The following is a 15532-nucleotide window of genomic DNA, read 5'->3' on the forward strand; positions in this document are numbered from 1 at the left end:
GACCGTAACCGAGAGCCGACATGGTTTTACTTTTATCGTGAGTTAACGTCTACCGAATCGTTCGCTCATAGATCGACAGAGATAGATTGTTCGCTATAACTATCGGACCATTAAAAAAAATGAAGGAAAAGAAAAAAAATGGAGCTTGTGAGAGGCATATGAAACTACATATGTGCACAACTCAGCTTTCTAACACAAAAGTCTTGTCATATGTGGTTCTTTATGGGCAACAAGGGACGCACCGACTCATACAGTGTTCTCTTCATTTCGTACATTAAATGAATGAAGAGGAATTACGGAGTCTGTCTAAAGTTTATAGGGGGGAGAGTCTTTCTCTTTTTTTTTTTCTACACAAGGGGAATTATCAATGAGGATTGAGTATCACATATCCTGGAATCGTGAGAAAAGAGAGGTCAATGATAATAAAGATCAGGTGTAAATCAAGAAAATTGACATTGCTTAAAATATGTCACCAGCAGATCTTGAGAAATCCTCCTCAGAATCGGTGTATTTCTTATTCGGTAGTATGAATATATTGAATATTTACGGTTGTATCGGTGTGTCGGAAAAGACCGACGATATGACGTGTACATAATTCTATACCTATGAAACATATCTATATTTTCAAGAGTCTGTCGTTTTCACGACAAACTTCGTACATGACGTAAGTCTCCTTTTCACCAACACTACCCTCCAACTTTTTCGATACACATAATGTATTCTAATGTCTGCAAAGCTCACAAAAATTGAAATATTGTCAATGAAATTCATCAAGATTCAAAATGTCTTTTCAAGGTGAGTTATTTTCAATTAGTCTTTACACAAAGGAGATGCTTTAATGAAGCTATTGGTGAAGATGCACAGGCAGTTTCCGTGACAGATAGACTTACATTTTCATCATTTTCATACCCATAACAAATCATGATTTTGTGTCGCCCAGGGATAGAAATCCCTAGGTATTTAAAAAAACAAAATTCACTCTCAAGTAAATTCTACAACAATTTCACACAATCTGATTACGTCTTGTAGGTGAAATTTCAAACTAACGACTCACCCGGGCATTGTCAAAAGCGTCATGGTGTGTAGGGTGCCAACGAACGATCGATCGATCCCTCTCCCTCACCTCTCCTCTCCACTCCTCTTATTTCCTCGATGCCATTTTCTTCGTTGATATTGCGAGAAATGATTTATGCGGAAGACGAGAGACCGCATACTGCGGCAAAAGACACTATAACGTAAAACACGTGTTCTCAATGTGATTATCAAACTTGAAGATATTTGTTTTAAGTCGTCATTAAAAGATGATTATGATTGTTATAGGTCGATTTAATTTTTTATGATTGCTGAGAGTCGAGTTGTTTGACAAATTTTTGCGAAATCTGAGGAGCCCCGAAAGATATTCGACCCTTGATAGCGATTTATTCTATTTTATCTAGCATATTAATATTATTTTATACAAATTCATCAATTAATCATTTTTCCACATAGAATGTCAAGTTTTTTTTTCTTAGATCATTAGACCAGTGCTTTATTGCCTTTTATATTCCACTACGAAACATTATCGAAAAATTAATTCGTGAATTGATTGCATGTTTCTCGCTACCAAGATTAGGCTCGAGGGTATTCAGTTCATTATCGAAACTGAAACCTCCTGAAAGTGGGTATCACATTGTGTTCAAGAGCACGGCTTCTGTTTCTCTTACTCTCGTTGCCAACATTCTCAATCCAAACTCACCCCTGATAACTTTATGCTGCTTGTGCAGACGTTTCGTACAAGACCCTTTCACTCTCGGTTCGCTGATCAGCGCGCACCACGTTACCCTGATTCTTACTCAAGTTCCGCAACCCCTCTACGACCCTGCTCTCACAACTCCACGGGTCTTACATTTTGACTTGGCCAAAAGCTGTTACCATAAACCCTCATATTTGCCAACCATCTAAACTTGACTTTGGGCGTTCCCGTAATTTCTTCAAAGCCACATTTACATATTCTACGAGCTTAAATTATTTTATTTCATCTTTTTTATTTTTCTTTCATTAGAGGGGCAATTATTTTCTATCGACTTGCCGAGAAAATGTCACGTAGATAATTGATAAATATGTATTTGATTATGTTAAAGCAGGACATATTTCTCACTTGTATACCCTATATCCTCCTCGTTTTCTCCTTTTTTTGTTGACACAATAATTCAGCCACTGAAGGGTGGGGCACTGAGAGGACTCGTAGCGTCATGAAAGCTGACAGGTGGAAAAATAAATAGGGGAGACTGTTCATAGGGTATGCTGCGAGGATTACGAGGATGAATAGAGGAATGTGACAAATCGGTGTATCCCTCTATTTGCATCAGCTTCTCGTCAAATATTGTTAAAAAATTATGACCATTGGGATTAATTAAATGCCCGCCCCCTTGCCTCTCTCTCTCTCTCTTTCGAAAATTACCTTAACCTGATAGAAAAACTGGCCGACATTCCACTTTGATCCTCCTATTGTCAGCGACTGATTTTTTTCTGCGCCCCCTTCCCCCCCCCCCCCCCCAAAAAAAATGAAATTGGGTAAAACCGCCAAAAAAAAATTTGTTATTCATCGACCGATTTTGGAAAATTTATTCGACACTGCGAGAAACTTGATGAAACATTTTAATGAATGCATTCAGCCTTGATGGCACTATAGATACATTTGTTTCGTACGTCCAGTGGTCAGACAAGGCCGGAAGGTGTTGACAGAAGGTGGAAACCCGTAGAGAGGGGTTAGTGGTGATCGATGAACGACAGACGGTGGTTGAACAGCTACCATGCCATTTAACTGAACGATGCCGGGCGCGCGTTCTCCACCCAAACGATTTGCATGGAGCATAAGACGCCGACATACGAGCAAATCGAGCAGCCGACTATCCGGTAGGAGACGTTTTGCATAGTCGTGTGCACCACATTCAAGCCACTGACTTCTCTCTGAGTCTACACAAGTGGTAAACGAGAGGGTGAGAGAGAGAGAGAGAGAGAAAGAAAGAGAGGGAGTACCCTCAGTGAGTATCAGTGGGTCAAAAGCCGTTTTCAGGGAGCGAGTGACCTGTCCCAATGTATCTTTATCTACTATGCAAATTGTTATCCACTGCTTAACCATGTTTCAACACTGTATTCAACCTACATCTGGCAAAATGTCTCTGGAACATCTGGAAAATAAAGCCATTTATCTGCTACGAAAAAGCTCAATATTATGAGCATGTGCAATGATTTAAATTTTCGGCAACTGGTAATGCTATTTTATGATATGATATTAATTAGCGCAAGTTGAGCGAAAAAGTCATGTCAACCAACAACTGGGGATTTCATATTCCCCAGGAGGAGTGTTTTGTCGATCTTTTATTACAACTACGCTAACAGCCTTGGAAGGATTGTCCATAAATTTTCCTTAATATGATTTTTGACATTTCAAGTCGATAAAGTTTATTAAATAAGTATAATAATGGGTAATAGATTCACATGTTAAAATGCCATACACAATGTAAATAAAATTCACCATGAAAGCATTAAAATAAACATATTTTTGTGAAGTTTACTCATTGATATTAAATTTAAGGGTATGCCGAAAACTCCCATGTAAATATGTAATATTATAATGAAATATTCAACCACAAATATATTATTGTCGATAATTGAAATCGTATAATATGCTAGTAATTGAGCGTATTTCCACTGAGAATTTATGAGAAAAGGGGGAGGCATTATGGGTACATGGATAAAGGGAGGTTACATTGTATCTATGGTGAGTGTGGACAATGGACAAAAGTGTATACCTATACTCAAGCACGGTCCAACGTGTATGGTTGTTTGACCACGTTGCAGAGCGTGTGTACTGGCAAACCCCCTTTCGATATACATCCAATTCTCCACCACACACACACACACCCTATTCCCTCTTTGTATCTCGTATATTCTCTCGTTCTCTCTCTCTCTCTCTCTCTCTCTCTCTCTCTCTCTCTCTCTCTCTCTCCCTCTCTATTACATACAATCTGCAGGGTTCTACATACTGTCCCAACCATCATGCTTTGGTTGCACGCACGTCGCGTGGTATACAATCGACGCGGCAAATTGTATTTAACGATGGACACGGACGCGTGTGCTCAGCCAAACCAACCTTGCCGGGGACGATGGACAAACAATAATTAGCGATTCCAATAATAATTACGCATGGCGATACGACATCAGTATGAATTCATAATATTGTTGTTTTCAGTAGAGTGAGGACCTGGAGAGATGATTTCCCCAATTGGCTATCTGAAGAGATAAGGGAGACGAGGGGGAAGTATTTCATTAATTTCAATGAATACAACACTATTCTATGATATCTGGAAATTATTGTTTCTCCAGCTCGGCGTCAGCAATATCATATCAAGGAGCATTGTGGCTGAAGTATTCTCTCGGTGACCATCAACTTTGAACAAGATTATGCTTTGAATAAAAAAATTCTACTTAAAATTCACAGCCCCTTCATCGCCCTTTTAATACCATATTCCTCCATTGAAATGACTCGAAATGCCTCAAAGTACAATCCGAAAATTATCTCCCACTGGGCGCATACGATGTTTCTCTTTTAATCCCTCGGGAAACATTACCATTCTTGACTTTTCGCTCATGTTTTATGGATTTAACGAAAAAAATGAAAATGAATAAATTTATTACTCCAGAGAATGAGTAAACTTTGATAATTTTTTTTGTCCGATTGATAAAAAATTTCACATCTCTGTTAAAAAAATGAATTCTCTTTTACACGGTAATTGACTCAATAGAGTATTACTCTCGATTGATTAATTCAGAGAAAGGCAGTTGAGTTATTTTTTCAGAAACAATCTGACATGCCTTTCTTATCTGACTGCCATTCCTCTCATGAAATTCTATTGAGTCATCGTCGATTAATGCAGCTTAATCCAATGATTCATAAAATTTTATACAATTGAGAGAGATTCCTCTATTGCGGAGCTGATGCTCTCGACTGGCAACGGCTCTGAATAAAAAATACACATATACGTCTGCATGTTTCGTTATGAATGCGGCAAAGAGCCAACTGGGCACTTTCATTCCATGCAAATGAGTCCCCATTAATGAAATATATTAATTAAGATTATTCTCTTTCACACATTTTTGAGAGAAAAAAAATGATATAAGACAAAAATCGTATGCACTGGGAGCAAAATTTTTTTTTATATTCATAATGATCGATAATTGTCACGAAATTGCCATACATCATCTAGTGCTTTATATATTGAAAATAATATAATGATCTATTATGAAAATACTTAATTTTATTTAATTTCGCAAATAAATCAGAACAATTCTCATGAGTAATTAAGTCGGAAGTGAAATTCAAGTTGGCATTATTGAGAGTTTAATGTACTTTGCTAGGAAAATATTAAAAAAATTACAACATTGAGCATAATGCAGATTAAATATGGGAAACTGGAAATACTGATGGAGTATGTGTGGTGGTATGCATTGGTTGAAATGTCGAGTGCGCGAGGGGAGGAGGACCATTACTTACGGGTGGCGTTATAATATGCGGAGTGGCAAAGTGCAAAATTGACTACGGTGTGAAACGGCTGACCGACCAGCCGGTGCATTAAAGTAATAACGTTTCTACACATGAGAGTTTTGGTTATCGTAGTGCTTTACTTGTATGAGAGCAATATAACTCCCTCAAAGAGCCTAACCTGAATTATGGGAGAACTTACCTCCAAGAACAGTTGGCTGTCGTGTTAAAGTCAAGTTCAACCATGAAAATTGTTTACTTACATTGTCAAACGTGTCACTAGTTTATATTCACGTATCAGATGAAAATACAGTTTTCTACTAAGGAGAGTTGTCAAATGACATTAAGCTGAATTCATGAAGATGGGATTATTTGTTTATGAACATTTAATCAAGAGTTTCGATGTTCATTATCAGAACGGACATTGCAATCATTAAACTCATTATTTCAAAATAAATGGAAGCTTTCCAACTTAATGCACGTCAGTTTCAGTGAAATCAAATTCATCATTCTTCCAATCAATTTATTTGAAAATTAATCCCTCTGCCGATGGACGTGTAATTTTGAAATTTTGATTACACTAGAAACATCGTCCTCGGTAATAAGGGAATAGTAGCGAGAGACTCGTTGGAATTTTCGTAAAGGAGTGCTACAGAGCTCGGTTATCGTTCAAGAAATCGATATCGAAAATAAATGTATACCTGCTCTCAATATCGTGAGCATGGTCATGATCGTCCTAGAGGCAAAGATCGCCCTCAATTGCTAAGACATTAATATATATATCTATATATATATGAAGCTACGAATAAAGAGCCCGAGAGTCAATCGATCATTTTTTATGAGAAATGTGTGGCCAGGTTCATATAGATATATGATCCATATGACAAATCCCGACTGCGAAGCCGAGTCGCTTCATTTTTTTTTCAATCCCCTGATCCAAGCTTTCTCCCCTGGTGTGACTGGGCAGTACGACACATTAGATGCGAAAGAAGGATACTAGCAAAGCGAAGATAAAGATAACAGATATATATATATATATATATATATATATATATATATATATATATAATATATATATACATTATCCCTTGTCCGTTATATTGGACGTTTTCGGTAAAACGCCAGGGCTTTAGCCATAGACCTCCCATAAAAATCCCCACACGCTTTATATTTCTTCAGGATGCGGCAATCCCTCCAGTTCTTCATAACCAATCCATCGAAATCATGAAAGCTACACACCTTACAGACTGTAATACAGAGTTAGGCTTGATTCATCTTCTGGGATACATGTCTTTCGATCACGACTCACGTCGGTCTGAGTAATTTGTCTCCATTACAACTATGGAACAATGGAATAAGATGTAACAGATACAGCTTGATAATATCAATGAGCCAGTTATTTTCAAATGTCAATACATTTGGAATAAGTGGTAAACTCAGGACATTAAGTAGTTAGTTTAGAATTTGTATTTATTATCGTATATTAAAAGAGTTATTGCCAGATAGATCAATGAATTTTTCGACACACACACAATAAGTTCAACTTTTTTCCTTTCCATTGCTATGCAAAAATGCTTAAAAACAATTTTCAATTGTAACTTTATTGAATATTTCACTCTGTATAAAATGAGCCTCTCTCAAAGCCTTAAGACAATGCTCATGTAACATCCTCTTGATAGGAACAGGTATTCTAACCACTCGCATCACATGTACTATATTTGTTGTGGCTTCTGTTGTGTGATGACATAGTGCTACTTCAAGAGATGCTCGCTAACCGTTCAGAGTCCTTCCGTAGTTCGATTAGCATGCAGATCGAGTATTCAGTGAAAACTCCCAAACAGAGTTGACCCACACCACACTTACTCAATCTCCATAAGACCCACAGGGTCCAGTATAGCTGGTGGTACTTGAAGCCTATAAGCCCGTGGGGCTAACTCTCTTCTCTCGCGTCAACGCCCGGGGTTTCCGAGAGATTCGTAAATGAACGACGACGCTACGGAAGCTCTAGAGCTCGATTGAAATTCACGAATTTCACCAAAGTGAATCCGAGAGAGATGGTGACGAAGAGGTGAATAAAACGGAAGATGCCTGCGGCACGTTCTCCCGACACTGGTCCAGTACGGATAAGCGTCCCCGCGAGGAGAATCCCGAAGGAAACTCTCACCAAAAGTGTCATCTCTGTTGCCTCCGAGCCGCGAGATGGTTAGTGAGTGGTTGTTATGAGCAAAATCACTTTCCTACTCACATTCCTCACCGCGTCTTATCTCCCACGAAAATGGAAAAACGTCCAACAGTTGGATTTCAAACCTAAAGAGGACACAGGCTAAACCCGTGGGGAATAATATATAGATGGGTTTTTTTTCCCGTCCGTTCACGTCCCTCCCTCTTTCACATCATTCAATCCATTATAATCCACGGCAGATGACTAATTCAGTGAACAACATGATAACAATAGAAAATCAATGATTATTAATCCATTCTGTATGCCCTGCCGATTTTGTACTGCAAACGGTATTTAATATGTGTTTAAAATTGGATTTTAAGCATCAGATGGCTCAATTCAATTTAAGTTCATCATTCGCACTATACAATTGTGAATAATTCGTTTCCATCAGATTTAGACTGCAGTTATTTCATCAACCATTAATTCAATTATTAATGAAGTGAAAAATTAGTCGAGCGTATTGAATTGAAAATGATTTTCAGTGAGATTGTATTTTTTAAAAATTATTTTGATACCATACTATCCTATTTAATGAGCTGAAAATCCTTTATATCCTCCTCCTCCCCCCTTGCTCTTTTTTTATTATAGTTGTCAGAACTTTACGTTCAGGGCGGTTCCTAATTCGGCAAACCTTATATAATGACAGCAAAATGAAAAAAATATATAGGAAATTAAAAAAAAGTCATACTCTTGAAATATGTCATCCCAGAACAAGCGAAAAAACAATAGCATTGTGATGAACGTTAATTATAAACATGCCTGCAGCGATGAGTCTCAAAAAGATACACAACAATACCATTTCAGTATTGACCGCCTGACTCTTCCATTTGCGATATTTTTTTTGTTATAAAATAAAATCATATGGATTTGCCTGCATGTGATATTTACAACACAAAGTTTATGGATAAATTTGAGATGATGCAGAGCGGGTGCAGTTCCAATAGTACAACAACAACAACAACAACAACAACGACAACAACATTATTATCATTATTTTCCACCACAATTAAACCGATGACAGTACTGATTGATGATCCTATAATTACGTTATCACACACAAGATAACCCGACGGTATTCAATGGATGATGGGCTAATAATCAGACAACACACATCAATAGTGATAATGGAGTTTGCAACGTTAGTGTAGTAGCATTGAGGTGGAAATCCCAGAGGCGGCTTATGGTATCACAACACTGAGCATCTAATACACCGTAATTATTACTTTCATTTTTCGCCTCAAGGTGTAAGTATAAGCCCGAGAGTGGGGTCGACGAAGAAATAGGACTGCCTCCCAAGAGGGTCGAGAGGTGAAAAGGCCACGTGTTATACTTGTGCCCCGGTGGCGTTATGGCCACCCATAATCCCCGAGACGGCACTGGGAGTGCTCCTTATACCCTCGCCCTTACCTTTCTCTCTAACACCTTCAGGACGACGCTAATGTTCACTTGGTAACGACGATGAGTGACTTGCTCGCCTAACTCTTGGCGTCTACATTTTAACATTTTTCTCTCGTGTCTCTGACAAGCACTGACTCTGCAATTTTTCTTCTTTTAACGAGAAAATAAGAAAAGATAAAGGCACAAAAATTGAAATAAAAAAAAATATCTATATGACAAAATAGGGAAGCAAAGGGGGGAGGGGGCTGGGGGACCATACACATTATTTTCAGCTTGTTCTTCTCATCCACACTCACTCCCTCGGGGGTTTCGTCCAGCGAACCCAAGAATAATGCCCTTCTACTTTCTCATCGAATCATAAATCAGTACCTTTAACATTGAACATTACCGCAAATCTATTTACCTCTGTATGGTTGGTTAAGCCTATAGGAAACTAGAAATGGTAGACAAGTCGGTGCAAAATCTAGTCCTAATGTTTTCCAATCAAATAGAACAGGCTCCAGTATTTTTTTCTCGTGTGACATCAAATACGCAGATAAATAAATGAGATATTAATTTTTTCCCATATTCGAAGAGGGGGATTTTCTCGTAACATCTTATCCCTTTCCCCTATGTAATATTTGAGAAATCCATTGAAATAGACTCTAGTTTAAGAGATATTTTTAAAGCGCGCATGTCTTTTACTCAAGGACCAACACCTTTTTGTACTCACCCAAATATAGGTCAGTTAGAAAAACGTCAATAAAAGCCATAAAATACAAATTCTATTTTCCTTTTTCCTCGGAAGAATAAATCGAAGATACTTCTATAAACATCTGGAGAGACTCTGCCAGTAATATGGACAAGGATGAAGTGATGCTTTAACATGTAAACTGAGTTGAGATGGGGCTTGCGTACTACCAACTGGAGGATTTTGTTGGACTACACGGAGGGATGCTGGCCGACGGGGAAGAACCGTTCTTCAGGCTTATCCTCTACCCCACTTTTCTCAGTATCTTGGTGGTATATATTCCCCGCGCTCATTCCTTACTTCACAGTAGTGCATGCATCATCCCCTACAGCAGGCGTCTCGTTTTCCTTCCTTTCTTCAGGCGTGCCTTTCGCGTCATATTCCATTCCAAGGGTGTAAGCGGCAGTCTCCGGTTTTACGTTTCAAAAAATATCGACGAGACGTGGCCAGTATCTAACTTTCATCCGCCTTTGCTGTCCTGTCAAAGCCCTCGGTATCACGATCCTACGTGGAGCTCTTTCCCTATAATACTTTATCGTAAATAACTCCCTCGTTTACACTCTCCGTTGATTCGACGTTATGCCTCTTTCTCATTTTTCATCATAAAAAACACTGCGACTCAAGACAATATTCTACAGTGTTTTTGTTTCCATCGAAACGATGGGAAAAGAGAAGAGAGAGAGAGAGAGAGAGAAAAAAGAAATATTGAAACAGAAACCCGTGGATCCCTCGTTATAAAAGGCAATTTATTGTGCCATGGCATCATCCAATCATTGTGCCGAAGAATAAAAGAGAAAGAACGCGGGACCGAGAGAGAGAGAGAGATGAAGAGATGTAACAATGAGGAGGAAAAAACAACGAAGGCGTGATAGATTGCATTAGAGTTAGACAATCAACCTCATCCGCCTCTCCAGCCCGACTGCCTATAGGTTTGCTTCTTTTCTTCACCAACAACGGAACCACCAACTACTCCAATGCGAACTCTCATCGCTAGCTGTTATACCCGGTGGACCGAGTCTTTACTTGAAAAGTAGAAGAGGTAGCACGTTAATCGTCAAAGTACAGACTGATATTACTTTACAAGTTACTGCTGGAATGTGTTTTAAAAGCTTGAAATAATACAACTTTTTAATTCAAAAATTTCGCTGCGATTAATATTGAAAATAAAGCGAGAGAGAAAAAAATCACACAACCCCCATTTAATTAAGCAAAAAGTTTCAATGGTTAATAGAGGGGTAACATCTGTGTGTGATATGAACATATTCACACTGTGCATACATATATGTGAGTAACAATTTTTCATTGTTGCCAGAGGCGTAGCTAATAAGGCCGTACCTCCTACCGCCAAAAAGTAAATAAACGTTGCGTTATTTACGAGGATAGAATGGCCTCCTGCGCAAACACTGAATATGGAGCGAACATTATTAATTTCCAGTCATTTTCATGTTATTGCAAATGCCTAAGAAAGGATGGAGATGGGTGTCTCCTCTTCTCCTCGTCTACATTTTGCTAATGGTGAGTGCAGTGAATGAAGCCGCTATCTTTATCTCTTTATGTTCTCAAGAGATTGCCATATAAATCAGCCTTACCGATAAAGAATTAAATTTTAAAAGGAAAATGAGGAGTTAGGTGAAAATACTCCTCACAATGTATTATGTAAATATACATTTAAAGAGGAATGTTAACGTGCTACCACTTGAGGATGAAATTATAAACAAATAGACGGTTAACGAGATTCAAATAGACTTTTCCCTTGTGATAGGTCAAAAGATCCTGAGGAAACAGGCTAAACCAAGTTCCATTACTATCCAGTCAGACCAATCTGCACGACTTTGAAGAAACATTTCCGTTTCTGAGATCTCTACATTTTCCATTATCACTGTCACATGCCTTCACCCTGTACAACACAATCGTGATATTTGGTATTGGCTTATCTCCTGACACGATGGTATCGTCGATGTTAATGTCGTCGACCGTTTGCGTTGAGCAGGTGTATATTAAATACACGTTTAACCATCGAGATCATTTCCAATGCCATCAAATTTGCAATGTTTGACCCTTGGGACTGTCGTTTGTACATTTGTTGGAATAATCCAGGTCCAGGTGACCGATCCATTTTCACAGAATGCAAATGTGAAAGCAGACTTTTTCTCTTTGATAATTCAGTTTACCTCCTGCAGTCTATTCAATTATTCAATCAATTCAATAGTACCAAACACCAGAATTTTTCACAATTATTTATCATCTATGCCTGCTGCCCCGAAACCATTTTCCAAGCAATCTTTTAATATAAATTCTACCTCTATTGTGATGACCGGGGGTGAGAGAAAGAAAGAAGAATAAGGATGAAAATAAAAATGTGGAAGAATGAGTTTTTCGCATTTTGTCGAAATACGCCTGCCTGTGGGGCTCTATTCTTTCCACAATCGTAAATTTACTGACAGTTAAAGGGGCTCGAACGTTTTGTGGCACGATACGTACCAGAAGCTTTGGCTGTTCACGCTTTTTTTTCATTTTTTTCCCTTCTAGCATTGTTTTTATTACTCAAGCTCACTCACCCCTATCCACTCTATGGTACTCAGCCCGTTCCAACTGGATGAGCTAGCCACGCGCCACACTCACGTCTGTGTCATACACGCTGACGTAATCTCGTCCGGAGGGTGACTTGCTGAAAAATAAAAACCAAAGCAAAGGGTAAATAAATATGGGGAATGAAGGGGGAAAGATAATTACACGGTTGTCAGATTTTATAAAACTTTTTACAATCACAAAATGCCTGTTCAATTGTTTAATAATTTTACTGACAAAAATTATAAAAAAAAAGCTAGACCGCCAGGCTGCATCTCCTTTTGAAAGTCAATTTGGTATTCGAATTCCGGCAATAACTCGGCAAAATACTTTCCATCTGTCTTTCCTGCATATGAAGGAATAAGAACGGTGGAATTCGCCAAGTTTAGAGTACAGAGAATGGCAAATAGCTTTTCGTTGAGAAACAAAGCATATTTTTCTTTTGGTAAATGTTAGAATTTTCAGAATTGTGGAACAAACAAGGGAGTTGATAAAATGAAAACTAAAGACTAAAATCTTACGTTGGTGAATGCGAAGGAATAATCACTACATCTGTGGTTTTCCCACTGAATTTTTCACATTCTTTGTGCCGTAAATTCGTCGAGTAATCAGCAAATAAATATGTGAGAAAAGTGTAAAAGGAGCTCTGTCGTAGCCAAAATCAAGGAATGCTAAGACGTGTGGCAGCTCGACCGTCGGTAACTTCGACTCCTGCCACAATCGTGACACCCAAGCGCCAACGTCGGAAGCAGCAACTATCTCCCCGACTTGACTGCTAGCGCTGGGTGTCTGCCTTATCGATACTCAAGTAACTACGCCACAGCTATAGTGGATACTGGACCCCTTTTTTATTCCTAAGACTACTTACCTTTTGTGTTGCCTAAGTTAGATGTACAATAAATATCTAGTTTATCATAATCCTTTAGTGCATTATTATTATATATAGTGAAACCCCAAGAAACACTATAATTGGTGACCCCGACGTGATCCTCTCAAGGATTACTTATTTAACCTCAATCGAGCCGTGCGTCTCTCAGTGATCCCAAGTGTACACAATGACCATCGAGCATTCGCCATCACGCACCAGCCATCAATCTGGAAATCCAATCGACAACACAGCGAGTAGTCACAGCACAGAGCAACGGGCAGACAGCCAATTACCAGGCATGCCACTCATTCCTCCGCAGCAGCAAGGTACCTCGCCCTCGATAATACAACCTGGTGACATGAGCAGTCACGGGGTGAACACCCCCCTCGGTCTCCTTGCACCCAACACACCAGGTGGCCCGGCAGGATTCTCAAATTACTACCCTTATGGTGCCAACCATCATCACGCGCACGTACAGGATGATGGTCAAGTCTCGGCCCTGTCATACTTCAGGCCACCCAAATTCATCAGGGAGGACCCTGAGACCTGGTTCTACTGCCTCGAAGCCCAATTTCGCTACAGACGCATCACCAGTGACTCCACCAAATATGATACAGTCCTCGCAGCCTTGGAATCAGAGGACATGAGGCAGATCTCAGACGTCCTGAGATCTGCACCTGAGATCGATAAGTACCCCTACATTAAACACCATATTATTAGGAGATTTTCAGAGTCAGTTGACCAGCGCCTCAATAAATTGCTGACAGGTCTGGAATTGGGTACTAAGAGGCCCAGCCAACTCCTCAGGGAGATGAGGGACCTAGCCTGTGGGACAGCTTCTGACAAGCTCCTACGCAGCAGGTGGCTAGCCCTACTTCCTGACATCGTAAGCAAGATCCTAAGGGGCTTCCCTGAAGACGGCCCACTCGACAAACTGGCTGAGTCGGCCGACAACATCATGGAGACGTCAACAGGCACTTACGTCATGTCTACACACCTGCACCAGCAGCCAATGGTAGCAGCTGCGGATCGGTTCACAGGCAAGCCGGACGACACAACAGAATACAGACTAAGAGCCTTGGAGAAGGGCCTGGAGACCGTAATCCAGTCCCTTCACCAGCTAACCATCAAGATGGAAAAGCTAACCATCAAGGTGGAACAGCAAAATTCAAGGAGGCCACGATCACACTCTCGCTCTCGTGCCTCAACACCTACATCTCAGAGCCATGGCGATCTCTGCTTTTACCATGAGCGCTTTGGGGACAAGGCTCGTAGATGCATGTTCCCATGTGCCCGATTTGCAGCTCACCAGGGAAACTAAAACTGCTGTCGTCCCTGCAGGCGGTTGGCGACAGCAACAATAACACTATCAAGGAATGCCGCCTATTTCTCCATGATCGCCAGAACAACATGAGACTTCTCGTCGACTCAGGATCAGTCCTCTCAATCATCCCACGTGCCTTCGCCCAGTCCAACACTCGACTTGCTGACCTTAAACTCTACGCTGCCAATAACACCACCATCAGCACCTACGGACAACAAATGCTCACGCTCAACATCGGTATACGCCGTGCACTCAAGTGGGTGTTTGTTGTTGCTGATGTCAAGACAGCCATCATTGGTGCCGATCTGCTAGCTCATTATGGCCTGCTAGTAGACCTCAAGGGACGCTGTCTCCTCGACAGGGAGACCAAGCTCACTGCTGCTGGACAACTAGCCGAGACCTCAGTTTATGGAATCTCAACAGTTGGTTCTGCCGATGCCTCGTTGCCTCCAGCCTACGAGAATCTTCTCCGGAAGTATATCAGCATCACCATACCAGCACCCATTCCAACCACTGATGCTGATAATCCAGTCTCGCACCACATCACCACCACAGGCCCCCCGGTTGTCGAACGTCCAAGACGACTCTCCGGCGAAAAACTACAAGCTGCCAAGGATGAGTTCGACCTTCTGCTGAAACACAACGTCATTCAGCCCTCTTCCAGCCAATGGGCCAGCCCCTTGCACATGGTGCGAAAAAAATCAGGAGGCTGGCGGTCAACTGGTGACTATCGCCGACTGAACAACCAGACAGTCCCTGATCGTTACCCAATACCATACATCGAAGACCTCCTGCAGCACTGTCACGGATGCACTGTCTTTTCAACGATGGACCTGGTGAGAGCGTATCACCAGATGCCTGTGGCCAAGGAGGACATCCCCAAAACAGCAGTGGCA

At 40.4% G+C, this 15532-nt stretch overlaps 1 long non-coding RNA gene across 1 annotated transcript; it reads right to left on the reverse strand.

Annotated features, from left to right (window-relative positions):
* Positions 1-381: 381 nt before the first annotated feature.
* LOC135170244 (uncharacterized) lies at positions 382-13104 on the reverse strand. The gene is made up of 3 exons (XR_010300344.1): positions 12966-13104; positions 12435-12544; positions 382-1228 (listed from the first exon to the last, which is right to left on the reverse strand). It is a non-coding gene; the product is annotated as an uncharacterized LOC135170244 (long non-coding RNA).
* Positions 13105-15532: the final 2428 nt, after the last annotated feature.

Source organism: Diachasmimorpha longicaudata, chromosome 16 (assembly GCF_034640455.1).
Source record: "Diachasmimorpha longicaudata isolate KC_UGA_2023 chromosome 16, iyDiaLong2, whole genome shotgun sequence".
Classification (NCBI taxonomy): domain Eukaryota; kingdom Metazoa; phylum Arthropoda; class Insecta; order Hymenoptera; family Braconidae; genus Diachasmimorpha; species Diachasmimorpha longicaudata.